We start from the raw sequence: 14096 nt of genomic DNA on the forward strand, positions 1-14096 counted from the left end.
AACAATTAACATTAACAGCTGTATACAGAGAAATAGCAATTTTACAAGGGAGACGAGCAGCAAAGCCAGGCCCCAAATCCTCTCGTTCAATTAGTTTTCATGAAAATGAGGACAAGTCTCAAATCCCAGTTTCACACATCACAAAACAGCAACAATGCCAAGTACATAAAAGACAGACGCCCCTATTTATTTTTTTTAGGATGTTTGACACTTCTGTTTTTTTTCTTTTTATTTAGACTCCCCTTTTTAATCTGTCAGCCAGAGCTCCCCAATTGGTCCAGATCAACAGCCCCACTTCAGGGATCACATATTCTATGAAGTCCATCTGGCTGGCCTCACGACAACCACCACATCCCTCCCCCTCCAAGTCTGCAGACATAGGCTGGTCCTTCTTCTTGGAGAGCCTCCTGGGATGTCAGCACCAGGTCAGGTTCCTCCCATTCAGTGTCCAACATGGGCGGCACGTAACATACGGGAGCTCAGCACTTGCACAAGGAGCGCCCCGGTAGAATTTCACCCTCTCCTACTGGTAGCAAAGGCACTGAAGCAATGGCTTTTATCATGTCCATCTCTGATTTGGAGGACTCAACCATGTTTGACAGAGAGATGAATCCATAGGTTCTGGCAGGATTGGCAACGGTTCTGAGGGACAGAGCACACATTGGCCCTGCACCGTTTGCAAATTTGCGGCTTTCATATGGTCCATGAGCTTGTTAAGGACCGTCGCAGATACTCGATCTGTATACATCACTGGCCCTGATGTCATGTAGACCGTGCTTCTTGACCATGCAGGGCTTTTTTCATAGTTCTTACACCATATTTCGTCCCCTCTATCAAACTGTCTTTCTCACTTGGCAGAGACTGGAGTTTGGCATTGGCATTCCTGAACTATTTTATGCTCCCCCTGTCCCCCAGACCCAACTTGGTGCAGAATCTAATATCCATTAGCAATTCTGTCAATGCTCTTCCCTGAAGTTGCAGATGGGGCTGTCCTATAATCAAACAAGATCCAGAACAGCTTGGCATTTAGCAAAGATGTAGGCTCTTTCCTCAATCTAGCCTTCGAAGTTTGGACCTCTTTTTCTGCCAGGCCATTAGATGATGGGTGGCATGGAGCTGACCTCATATGTTGAATCATATACAACTTTAAGAAATTCCTAAACTCCCTGCTGGTTAAAAAAAGGCACATTATCAGGAAAAAATCTTGTTACCAGGGTTGGAGGGTTTGCGCTCTTGGGAGAGGCTGGATAGGCTGGGGCTGTTTTCCCTGCTGAGGCTGGGGTGATCTTATAAAGGTTTATAAAATCATGAGGGGCATGGATAGACAAGGTCTTTTCCCCTGGGGTAGGGATGTCCAAATCTAGAGAACACGGGTTTAGGGTGAGAGGGGAAAAATTTTAAAGAGACCTAAGGGGCAACGTTTTCACGCAGAGGGTGGTGTGTGTATGGAATGAGTTGCCAGAGGAAGTGGTAGAGGCTGATACAATTACAACATTTAAAAGACATCTGGATGCGTGTATGAATAGGAGGGGTTGAGAGGGATGTGGGCCAAGTGCTGGCAAATAAGACTTGATTAGTTTCAAAAATCTGATCAGCATGGACGAGTTGGACCAAAGGGTCTGTTTCTGTGTTATACATCTCTGTGACTCTATAACATTTCAGGGACTGTGTATTTCAAAAAATGAGTGCAGTTTTTCTATCAAGGTCCCAGTATTTGACAAATGGACAGTAAGCACGTTCAACTATTTTGAGTAGGCATCTACAATGACTAAGTATATGAACCCATGAAAAGACCTGCATTGTTGGTGTACAACCGAGTCCAAGGTTTAGGCAATATTCCCACTAGCTGCTGGCAGTAATGTCTGTCCTTGTTGGTAAGTTGGACACTGTCCCAATAGCACAGCTGTGCCTGGCTACCAGATCAACAGAACATCTTCATTTTGGAGATCCCTGGATGGCGCAGGGGGAGTTTAGCCAGTATTTAATGGCGACCTTTGCTCAGAACAATCACTCATGATACCACCCTCTACCTTGAACTGGTTTCTCTGGGTCCAAAAAGGTTTCCATTCTAGTTGTGACAGCCCTTTAGGTCCCCCAATCAATACCAGTTGTTTGAGTTTGGAAAGGGCTGTATCCTCCTGTGTCCAACATCTGATATTATTAGCTGTAACTGTGAACATATCCAGGAAAATAATATATCATTACAGACTCTTTCACTGGGGGTACCACCGATGGTGTACCAGCTAACGGGAGGCAGCTCAATCCAACTGCATTCCCTGCTCAGCCTCACAGATAGTGTTCTAACTTATAATTATACACATTTAGTATTAGAGCCCACTGCTGAGTGCGGCCTGAGCTATGGCCAGTGCTGCCTTGTCCTCTTTAACTTTCATCCATAAAGGTATTGTTGGAACTTCCTGACTCCATATGTGATAACTTTTTCTATTTGGGAGTACTTACGCTCTGCATTAGCTAAAGTCCTGGATGGATGTGCTATTAGGCATTCCTTTCTATTGGGTACCTATAAGCTAATAACACCCAATGCCATACAGAGCAGCAAAACATGTCAATCCCTGATCATTCTTGGGATCACAGTGTGCCAACACCTGAGAGGATGATAGCTATTTCTTTACTTCATTGAAAGCTAGGACTTGTCTATGAGACCATTTCCAGGGCTGACCCCTTTTTAGGAATTGATGGACTTTCTATAATAATTTACCAGCCCAAGAATAGTCAGGGCAACCAGGCATCTTTGAGCACCCTCATCTTCTCTTCCAACGGGTGTAACCCAGCTATGTTGACTCTGTAGCCCAAGTAGTTCACTTGGGGGGCCTGGAACATACATTTTTCCTGTGTCAGGCATATTCCTGCCTTGGAAAACTGCCTTAGGACTATACCCCAGTTCTTAAAGAGTTCCTTATTAGTTTTCCCTGATATGAGGATGTCATCTAGGTAAATAGTGACCTGAGGTTTTCCATTATCCACTGAAAAATTGAACAGGCTGATGATACGCCCAATTGTAGTCAATTATTGAAAGGTTTTAGTATCTAGTGCATCAGGGAAAATCAGGCTCCTAATGGCAGAAAAAAAAACTGCAGCTCTACAGACTGTCAGGAGAATTTTGTTGTTTGTCTGTACAATTTGTTGTTTGTCAACCTGGAAAAAATAATGCATTCTTTCCTCATAATGGGCCCAATCCTTGGTGGCAAGGTCAAAAATGTTAAGCTTCCCAAACAAAGGCATAACGTAGGAAATATTTCACAATCAAAGAACTTGTGATATTATTTTGTTTTCTTCACTTATCTTTCAAACTGAGACATGTGCCCATTGTAACTTGGACTTCTAGCTGAGTGACTATAGTCCTCGAACTTTAGCTCTGATTTATACTGTTCCACTCAGATCTGCTTCTTTGCAGATCTGCTGTCTCTCAGACTTTCAGGTATAAGATCAAGGGCCAATGAATAAGATAACCTAACTCATGGCAGTTTGAATTTAATTTCTTCAACATTGACAGATTTAGTTGGTCTCTCAATACGTAATAAGATTATGGCTGGAGAATCACCACAAGAGTTCTTAACGTCGATGTCTGACCTAAACATTAACATAAATACAAGACCAGCTGCAGTTATGTCTCAACATTGTGTATTACTCCAAATGCCCGAGACCCACATTGGCTGCAGCTGGATGACACTGTTTTATCTTCTGTAGAATCCACTGCAAATCAACGCTGATACCTTGAACAACGTTAAAAGATCACACAACACCAGACCATAGTCCAACATGTTCAACCGGAAGTACACCAGCCCTCGGAGCACCGCTGTTGTCAACCACCTGATGAAGGAGCAATGCTCCAGAAGCTAGCGCGTCTCCAACCAAACCTGCTGGACTACAATCTGGCGCTGTGCAACTCCCAACCTTGTACACTCCAGTCCAACACTGGCATCTCCAAATCACGATACCTTGAACAATTTGCAAAAGTATGTAGGCTCTGGAAAACCTGCAATATGGAAATAATACAACGGAAAACATGGAACAAGAAAAGCCCATTTGACTTAATTAGCTTGCTGCACTAACAGAACAAGTACAAACTGTCCTTTCATAGTTTTTACGTCAACTGTTTGTTTTCCACTGGGGAAACGGTTTTGAAATTCTTCCTGCTTTTGATTTCTTCTCAAGGTAATGATGAGAAATTTCATGATAATTATTGACCCTAATATTCAACTCTGCTGACTGCTTTTCAAAACAGGGCAAGAGCTGTTGTGTTCTCTGGAGCATTTGTTTATTTCTGCAGAATCTAAATATGTCGACATTTTGAAAGCATTTTGTGCCATTTGGCAATCTATTCCAAATGGGAACTCACCAATTATCTATGTAAATTTATAATTACTTTTGTTTCTAATCATATATCCTCAAAATGCTTTTCTTCTTTGATAGATATATTAATAATGTCTTCAAACCAAGTGGCAATCACAAATTCAATTTGCAACACAATCATCATTGTTACAACGGCTTGCCTGTTTCATATCATTAAACTCCCTAAAATACAAACAAAAAATAAATGCCCTCAACAAAGAAATGAACTGAAACAAAAGACACTGTGTGATGTATCAACTAAATGGGATTTGAATTGGAGAACTTAAATTAAATCATAAGCATTATTTGAAAAACAGAGGGCTGAAGCTTATTGGAAGTTAGCTCTTGGCATTTTTACTGAGTTTCATGGAGGATTTCACTCCACAGGACCTCGTAGATTTTCTCAAAATATCTTCCTAAATTTGCATCATTACCCACGCACTCGTACTGATGGCACCTCGCTCGGCATTTTCTTCCACTTACCAGGTGCAAATACTCTCCACTGCCAGAATATATACTGGGATCCCTGGCATCAGGGCCAACTCTAAACCCAGTTAGGAGCTGGCAGTCAGCAACTGCCCAGCACAGTTCATTTAATTTGCCCTGGACTTGCTGGACAGAGGTTAACTGGCACCTTGCTTTGCTGATGGGGAACCTGGACGTCCTGCTGGGTGGGAGATGTGTGAGATTGTTGACAAAGATGCGTGCTCTGAGTCGTTGGTGACTAATGGAGAGCCAGAGGAGCAAATGGCAAGTTGAAATCATCAGGTTATGATTCTGACTTTCATTTTGGGAGCTGTCACGATCTAGTTTCTGTCTGGAGGGTTGGGGAAATGGGAAACTGCATACCAATGGGGAATGACATGATGATGAGGATGCTCATGGAAGAAAACAGGGCTCTTATCATTCAATGATGAGAATCAGGTCTTGCTGTTCAACACAGTCTTTTTGCTCATTGCTGATCTCATATAATTCGCCCAACTTTCACCAATATTGATCAGTTCCTGAGAAGAGTCAGCCCAAAATGCTTAGGAAAAACTTTCTCAGATAATTTAAATAACGCAAGCTTCTGAGCGTTTCATATTTTTTCTTGAATTGAAAATATGGGTGTGAGTGTTCTCCTTTGCAGGTATGTGCAGCGGTGACTGGGTTTCGTGGTGTTCAGTCCACTGTGACCTGTGGTGAATTTTGTTCAGTGACTTCCACTTTTCACCTTGTTTCGCCAATTGATTTCAATAGAATTGGAATTAGAATCCATACAGTGTGGAAACAGGCCCTTCGGCCCAACAAGTCCACACCAACCCTCCAAAGGATATCCCACCCAGAGCCAAGACCCTACATTTTCTCCTGACTAATGCACCTAATCTATACACCCCTGAACACGATGGGCAATTTAGCTTGGCCAATTCACCTACAATTGGGCATGCTTCTCCAGGAATCAGAAAGGCAGAAATGCTCACTCCTGATGAGATTGCTCAACTTACATGTCTCTGGCACCACTGATTGAAAGTCTGGAAATTCCTCTCAAATTGTGATGGTGTTCCCTGAAAATATCTCAGGTGAAAGGCAAGCCAACTCTCTGCTTCCAGGACAGGATAGGTGCTGGTGGACATGTGGTGGAAAGGACAACAGTGCTTCCTCCTGCTGATCACCAAAGGAGGTCATGCCAAAACACCCAGGGAGCCCAGTCAGAAATTGTATCACAGGTCAATGAAGGAACAGGCTACTTCAAGAGTTAAATCAATCTTCTGTATTCTGTCAGGGAAGTACAACCATCTTCTCTCTACTAGTTTACACTCACTGGGTCAGCATTTGCCTTTTTGGAATAGATTCCAGACCAGGCAGGCACGATCTTTCAAGGCAGCTGTGTGACACCATAACACGTGACATTCTGGCTGAGATAGGTATCTGCCTCAACACCAGTCCCTCACTCTATGCAATGAAGTCAGTGCAGTGTCTTCAGTCAGTCAGCTACATGTATGTAATACACAGGAACATTAGTTAGAATAAAAGCCTGACTATACATGTAATCTTGCGATATCACAGCCATGTGAATAATTAGTATTAGAGACATAGTCATAGAGATCTACAGCATGGAATCATAGTTCTGGACTCCCCGACCTCAGGGAAAAGACTTTGTCTATTTATCCTATCCATGCCCCTCATAAACCTCTATAACGTCATCCCTCAGCCTCCGATGCTCCAGGGACAACAGCCCCAGCCTGTTCAGCCTCTCCCTGTAGCTCAGATCCTCCAACCCTGGCAACATTCTTGTAAATCTTTTCTGAACCCTTTCAAGTTTCACAACATCTTTCCGATAGGAAGGAGACCAGAATTGCAATATTCCAACAGTGGCCTGACCAATGTCCTGTACAGCCACAACATGACCTCCCAACACCTGTACTCAATACTCTGACCAATAAAGGAAAGCATATCAAACGCCTTCTTCACTATCCTATCTACCTGCGACTCCACTTTCAAAGAGCTATGAACCTGCACTCCAAGGACTCTTTGTTCGGCAACACTCCCTAGGACCTTACCATTAAGTGTATAAGTCCTGCTAAGATTTGCTTTCCCAAAATGCAGCACCTCACATTTATTTGAATTAAACTCCATCTGCCACTTCTCAGCCCATTGGCCCATCTGGACCAGATCCTGTTGTAATCTGAGGTAACCCTCTTCGCTGTCCACTACACCTCCAATTTTGGTGTCATCTGCAAACTTACTAAGTGTACTTCTTATGCTCGCATCCAAATCATTTATGTAAATGACAAAAAGTAGAGGGCCCAGCACCGATCCTTGTGGCACTCCACTGGTCACAGGCCTCCAGTCTGAAAAACAATCCTCCAGCACCACCCTCTGTCTTCTACCTTTGAGCCAGTTCTGCATCCAAATGGCTAGTTCTCCCTTTATTCCCTGAGATCGAATCTTGCTAATCAGTCTCCCATAGGGAACCTTGTCGAACGCCTTACTGAAGTCCATATAGATCACATCTACTGCTCTGCCCTCATCAATCTTTTTTGTTACTTCTTCAAAAAACTCAATCAAGTTTGTGAGACATGATTTCCCACACACAAAGCCAAGTTGACTATCCCGAATCAGTCCTTGCCTTTCCAAATACATGTACATCCACTCCCTCAGGATTCCCTCCAACAACTTGCCCTCCACCGAGGTCAGGCTCACCGGTCTATAGTTTCCTGGCTTGTCTTTACCACCTTTGGCACCACATTTGCCAACCTCCAGTCTTCCGGCACCTGTGACGATACAAATATTTCAGTAAGAGGCCCAGCAATCACATCTCTAGCTTCCCACAGAGTTCTTGGGTACACCTGATCAGGTCCTGGGGATTTATCCACCTTTAACCATTTCAAGACATCCATCACTTCCTCCTATGTAATCTGGACATTTTGTAAGATGTCACCATCTATTTCCCGACAGTCTATATCTTCCATATCCTTTTCCACAGTAAATACTGATGCAAAATATTAATTTAGTATCTCCCCCCATTTTCTGTGGCTCCACACAAAGGCCGCCTTGCTGATCTTTGAGGGGCCCTATTCTCTCCCGAGTTACTCTTTTGTCCTTAATGTATTTGTAAAAACCCTTTGAATTCTCCTTAATTCTATTTTCCAAAGCTATCTCATGTCCCTGTTTTTCCCTCCTGATTTCCCTTTTATGTATACTCCTACTTTCTTTATAGTCTTCTAAGGATTAACTCGATCTATCCTGTCTATAACTGACATAAGCTTCCTTCTTTTTCTTAACCAAACCCTCAATTTCTTTAGTCATCCAGCACTCCCTATACCTACCAGCCTTCCCTTTCACCCTGACAGGAATATACTTTCTCTGGATTCTTGTTATCACATTTCTGAAGGCTTCCCATTTTCCAGCTGTCCCTTTACCTGCGAACATCTGCCTCCAATCAACTTCCGAAAGTTCTTGCCTAATAATGTTAAAATTGGCCTTTCTCCAATATAGAACTTCAACTTTAGATCTGGTCTATCCTTTTCCATCACTATTTTAAAACAAATAGAATTATGGTCGCTGGCCCCAAAGTGATACCTCTGTCACCTGCCCTGCCTTATTTCCCAAGAGTAGGTCGAGTTTTGCAACTTCTCTGGTATGTACATCCACATACTGACTCAGAAAATTGTCTTTTACACACTTAAAAAATTCCTTTCCATCTAAACCTTTAACACTATGGCAGTCCCAGTCTATGTTTGGAAAGTTAAAATCCCCTATCATAACCACCCTATTATTCTTACAGATAGCTGAGACCCCTTGAAAATTTGTTTCTCAATTTCCCTCTGACTATTGGGGGGGTCTATAACACAATGCTTAAAAATGTGTTGCTGGAAATGTGCAACAGGTCAGGCAGCATCAAAGGAACATGAGAATCGACGTTTCGGGCATAAGCCCTTCTTCAGGAATGAGGAGGGTGTGCCAAGCAGGCTAAGATAAAAGTTAGGGAGGAGGGACTTGGGGGAGGGGCGTTGGGAATACGATAGCTGGAAGGAGGTTACGGTGAGGGTGATAGGCCGGAGAGGGGGCGGGGGCGGAGAGGTCGGGAAGAAGATTGCAGGTCAAGAAGGCGGTGCTGAGTTTGAGGGTTTGGACTGAGAAAAGGTGGGGGGAGGAGTAATGAGAAAGCTGGAGAAATCTGCATTCATCCCTTGTGGTTGGAGGGTCCCTAGACAGAAGATGAGGTGCTCTTCCTGCAGGCATCGTGTTGCCATGGTCTGGCGATGGAGGAGGCCAAGGACCTGCATGTCCTTGGCGGAGTGGGAGGGGGAGTTAAAGTGTTCAGCCATGATGCGGTTGGGTTGGTTGGTGTGGGTGTCCCAGAGGAGTTCTCTGAAACATTCCGCAAGTAGGCGGCCTGTCTCCCCAATTTATAGGAGGCCACATCGGGTGCAGCGGATGCAGTAAATGATGTGTGTGGAGGTGCAGGTGAATTTCTGATGGATATGGAAGGATCCCTTGGGGCCTTGGAGGGAGGTGAGGGGGGAGGTGTGGGCGCAAGTTTTGCATTTCTTGCGGTTGCAGGGGAAGGTGGCGGGAGTGAAGGTTGGGTTAGTGGGTGGTGTGGATCTGATGAGGGAGTCGCGGAGGGAGTGGTCTTTCCGGAATGCTGATAGGGGTGGGGAGGGAAATATATCCTTGGTGGTGGGGTCTGTTTGGAGGTGGCGGAAATGACGAAGGATGATACAATGTATCTGGAGGTTGGTGGGGTGGTAGGTTAGGACCAGTGGAGTTCTGTCCTGGTGGCGATTGGAGGGGCGGAGTTCAAAGGCGGAGGAGCGGGAAGTGGAGGAGATGCAGTGGAGAGCATCGTCAACCATGTCTGAGGGGAAATTGCAGTCTTTGAAGAAGGGGACCATCTGGGTTGTTCGGAATTGGAATTGGTCCTCCTGGGAGCAGTTGCGGCGAACAAAGGAATTGAGATTATGGGATGGTGTTTTTACAGGGGGAAGGATGGGAGGCGGTGTAATCTAGGTAGCTGTGGGAGTCAGTCGGTTTATAGTAAACGTCCGTGTTGAGTCGGTCGCCCGAGATAGAAATGGAGAGGTCCAGGAAGGGGATGGAGGAGTCTGAGACGGTCCAGGTAAATTTGTGGTCGGGGTGGAAGGTGTTAGTAAAGTGGATGAACTGTTCAACCTTCTCGTGGGAGCATGAGGGAGCGCCGATACAGTCATCGATGTAGCGGAGGAAAAGGTGGGGGTTGGTGCCAGTGTAGCTGCGGAAGATGGACTGTTCCACATATCTAACAAAGAGACAGGCATAGCTGGGGCCCATGCGGGTGCCCATGGCTACTCCTTTGGTTTGGAGGAAGTGGGTGGATTGAAAAGAGAAGTTGTTCAGGGTGAGGACCAGTTCAGTCACCCTCCTTCGACTGACTGAACTTGAACTCTGCCCCTCCAATTGCCACCAGGACAGAACCTCACTGGTCCTAACCTACCACTCCACCAATCTCCGGATACATCGTATCATCCTTCGTCATTACCGCACCTTATCTCAGTCCAAACCTTCGAACTCAGCACCGCCTTCTTGACCTGCAATCTTCTTCCTGACCTCTCCGCCCCTACCCCCTCTCCGGCCTATCACCCTGACCTTAACCTCCTTCCAACTATCATATTCCCAATGCCCCTCCCCCAAGTCCCTCCTCCCTAACTTTTATCTTAGCCTGCTTGGCACACCCTCCTCATTCCTGAAGAAGGGCTTATGCCCGAAACGTCGATTCTCCTGTTCCTTTGATGCTGCCTGACCTGCTGCGCTTTTCCAGCAACACATTTTTAAGCTCTGATCTCCAGCATCTGCAGTCCTCACTTTCTCCTAGTCTATAATACAATCCCAATAAGGTGATCATCCCTTTCTTATTTCTCAGTTCCATCCAAATAACTTCCCAGGATGTATTTCTGGGAATATCTACCCTCAGCACAGCTGTAATGCTATGCCTTATCAAAAATGCCACTCCCCTCCTCTCTTGCCTCCCTTTCTATCCTTCCTGTAGCATTTGTATCCTGGAACATTCAGCTGCCAGTCCTGCCGATCCCTGAGCCATGTTTCCATAACTGCTATGATATTCCAGTCCCATGCTCCTAACCATGCCCTGAGTTCATCTGCCTTCCCTGTTAGGCCCCTTGCATTGAAATAAATGCAGTTTAATTTATTAGTCCTACCTTGTCCCTGCCTGTTTGACTCACTTCTGTTCTCAGCTGAACCCATCTCAGAACTCTCTCTTTCCTTACTATCTCTCTGGGTGCCACCCCGCCCCCCCCCCCCTTACTAGTTTAAATCCTCCCAAGCAGTTCTAGCAAATTTCCCTGCCAGTATATTAGTCCCCTTCCAATTTAGGTGCAAGCCATCCTTCTTGTACAGGTCACTTCTACCCCAAAAGAAATTCCAATGATCCAAAAATGTGAATCCTTCTCCCATACACCAGCTCCTCAGCCATACATTCATCTGCTCTATCCTCCTATTCCTGCCCTCACTAACTCGTAGCACTGGGAGTAATCCAGATATTACTACCCTTGAGGACCTCCTTTTTCAATTTCTGCCTAACTCTCTGTAATCTCCCTTCAGAGTCTCAACCTTTTCCCTTCCATTGTCGTTGGTTCCAATGTGGACAATGACCTCTTGCTGGCCCCTCTCCTCCGTGAGAATATTCTGCACCCTCTTGGAGACATCCTTGATCCTGGCACCAGGAAAGCAACACACCATTCTGCTTTATCACTACTGGCTACAGAAACGTCTGTCTGTACCTCTGTCTACAGAATCCCCTAACACAATTGATCTCTTGGAAGCCGACGTACCCCTCGTTGCATTAGAGCCAGTCTCAATACCAGAAACTTGGCTGTTCGTGCTACATTCCCCTGAGAATCCAGTACCCCCTACATTTTCCAAAACAGCATACCTGTTTGAAATGGGTATATCCACAAAAGACTCCTGCCCTAGGTGCCAACCTCTCTCAATCTTCCTGGATTAACCCATCTATGTGACTGTATTGGAGACTTTTCCCCCTTCCTATAACTGCCATCCATCACATACTGTGGCAAATTCCTCATCGCTTCTATCTGTCTCTCCAACTGATCCACTCAATCTGATAAGATTCGCATCCAACAGCATTTATGGCAGATATAATCCACAGCAACCCTTAAACTCTCTTTAAACTCCCACATCTGACAAGTAGTACATATCACTGCAAAGGCCATTTTTGCTCCTTCACGATCTACTGACCCAGAAAATAACGCCATCATATTCCTCTACAAACACTGCCCCAGGTTAAATTAATAGCTATGGCTTATATTTTATGTTTAATCAAGAGACTTATCTCCAAAAACATATAATCAAGAAAGAATCCACTATACTCACTTCTGCAGCCTTCGTCTTGGACAGACTTAAAACAACAATTAACTTATCTGATTCTGTGCTGTGAACTTCGCCCAACAGTTCCTCCAAGATTAGTTGTGCATTTCACTGTTTGTTAATTTTCCCAGATGCTCTCCGATGTCCAGCGATACACAAATTCAAACAGCAAAGGCGGTAACCGTGCAGGTTCGTTTTTTCTCTCTCTCCCCCTGCACTGTCCTCACCATGTGCTTCCTTTGTCTGCTCTTCTCCCTTTTAAAACTGCTGTTGTTTTGACTTTTCTTTTCCAAAGTTACAAAACAATGCAACAGCATATAAAACAGTAATTGTTGCTCCTGGAATTCGAGGAAATCACCTCCAACACCGAAAATACCTCAAAAAAAAAGCAGCTCTTACAGCCAGAAATTTTTCCCGTCCTCCATCTTGGATTACCCAGGATCCACAAACTTTCAGGCATCTGTGTTAACGAGAATCTGACTCCCTTTTGTATGGGTCATATGAACTAATACGAAGAAAACCACAAAGTGCAACAGCACTGACTGTAACTTCATCACTGTGTGTGCATCTCACGCAGGCTCAAGGTCACTCAGCATTATAAACAGTACGTCCACTCAAAGTCTCTCAATCACTTGATTCTCCCCAACTACTAATACTTCATGCCTTCTATGCTTCTTGCTCATTCAGTTGGGATACCTCACCATCTCTCCTGCATAGCCACTAACCATCATATAGTTTTGTGTCTATTTCCATCATCTTCAATCCCTCCCTTTGTTTCATTCCAAGAAATTTGGCCCACCTCCTAAAACAATGATTGACAGCAAGCTCACTGACCTACGGGTAATCCCTGCACTGCTTGAACTTGACATGAAGGATTGATCATGACCAACTCCCTGCAGTGTAATTAAATGTGTCCCTGACTGACCGTAGTCACCTTTCACACCATGGAAGACTGTTTCCCTTTGACTTTCACACATTGCCATTTGCTCGAACTACATTCAATATGTTATCACATCAGCTGGCACATGCCCACAGCTCTGACAGTGATGTGGTACAGTGTCACTCAGTGACATGTCCATTTCCATCAGATTGATACACTGACTGTAGAGAGCTTCCCACTAGCACATGATGCCTGCCTCTCCTTCTGGGCTAAAAAGCAAGTTTAACTGCAAATTCTGGCAGCATGTAATTCAGTGCTAGATTCAGTGTGCATTAAAAAAGCAATATGACAGCGTGAAAGGGAGTGAGTGGTATGAAAGGAGGCTAAGAGCCATAAGATGTGAAAGTTTATTTGACGAGTGGCTGTTCCAACTCATAAAGGCACCAGATAAAAACTTACAAGTCACGAGCATCCATCAATTCCAAATTAAAGTGTTGGTAGCCTGACATGCTGTCTGAGTTGGTCTGACAGCAGGCATAATGACGTGTTGGGGCAGGGGACTTACCAATGCTGAGATCTGCCGATGGAGGGTCAAAGGGAATGGTGGACATGAGCAAAGGTCCAACGGCTGGGACAGGCATTTGACAAGCTTCAGCCTCCAGGTACCTACTCTGTTTTAGCTGTCAGGAGATTATACCATCTTATTTCCTGATGGAGCACAGGTAAGTTGGAAGTAAGATGTAAGTAGAGTAAGTTGAGGCTTTAATGAGATACAAATGCACAGAAATAAACTCAAGGATGAAATTCTGAATTTGCCATTTAAGGCTCGAGGAGAGAAAACAAAATTGGGAATCTGATTTTTTTTTATTGTCACTCTATTTTGTCACTTGTCTTGACACACTAGGAAGGGGAAAATTACACCAGTAGAATTTATTCTTGTTAGATCAATTATATTAAGATGAGAATTATTCCTTTTTTCTGCTCCTATTGCAAGAAT

General features: G+C 44.5%; 1 protein-coding gene across 8 annotated transcripts in view; it reads right to left on the reverse strand.

Moving 5' to 3' along the window:
* Window positions 1–14096, reverse strand: part of LOC140478939 (inactive N-acetylated-alpha-linked acidic dipeptidase-like protein 2) — a 950375-nt gene that overhangs the window by 337416 nt on the left and 598863 nt on the right. The window lies entirely within an intron of this gene.

The sequence above is a fragment of the Chiloscyllium punctatum genome, chromosome 6 (genome assembly GCF_047496795.1).
Source record: "Chiloscyllium punctatum isolate Juve2018m chromosome 6, sChiPun1.3, whole genome shotgun sequence".
NCBI lineage: Eukaryota > Metazoa > Chordata > Chondrichthyes > Orectolobiformes > Hemiscylliidae > Chiloscyllium > Chiloscyllium punctatum.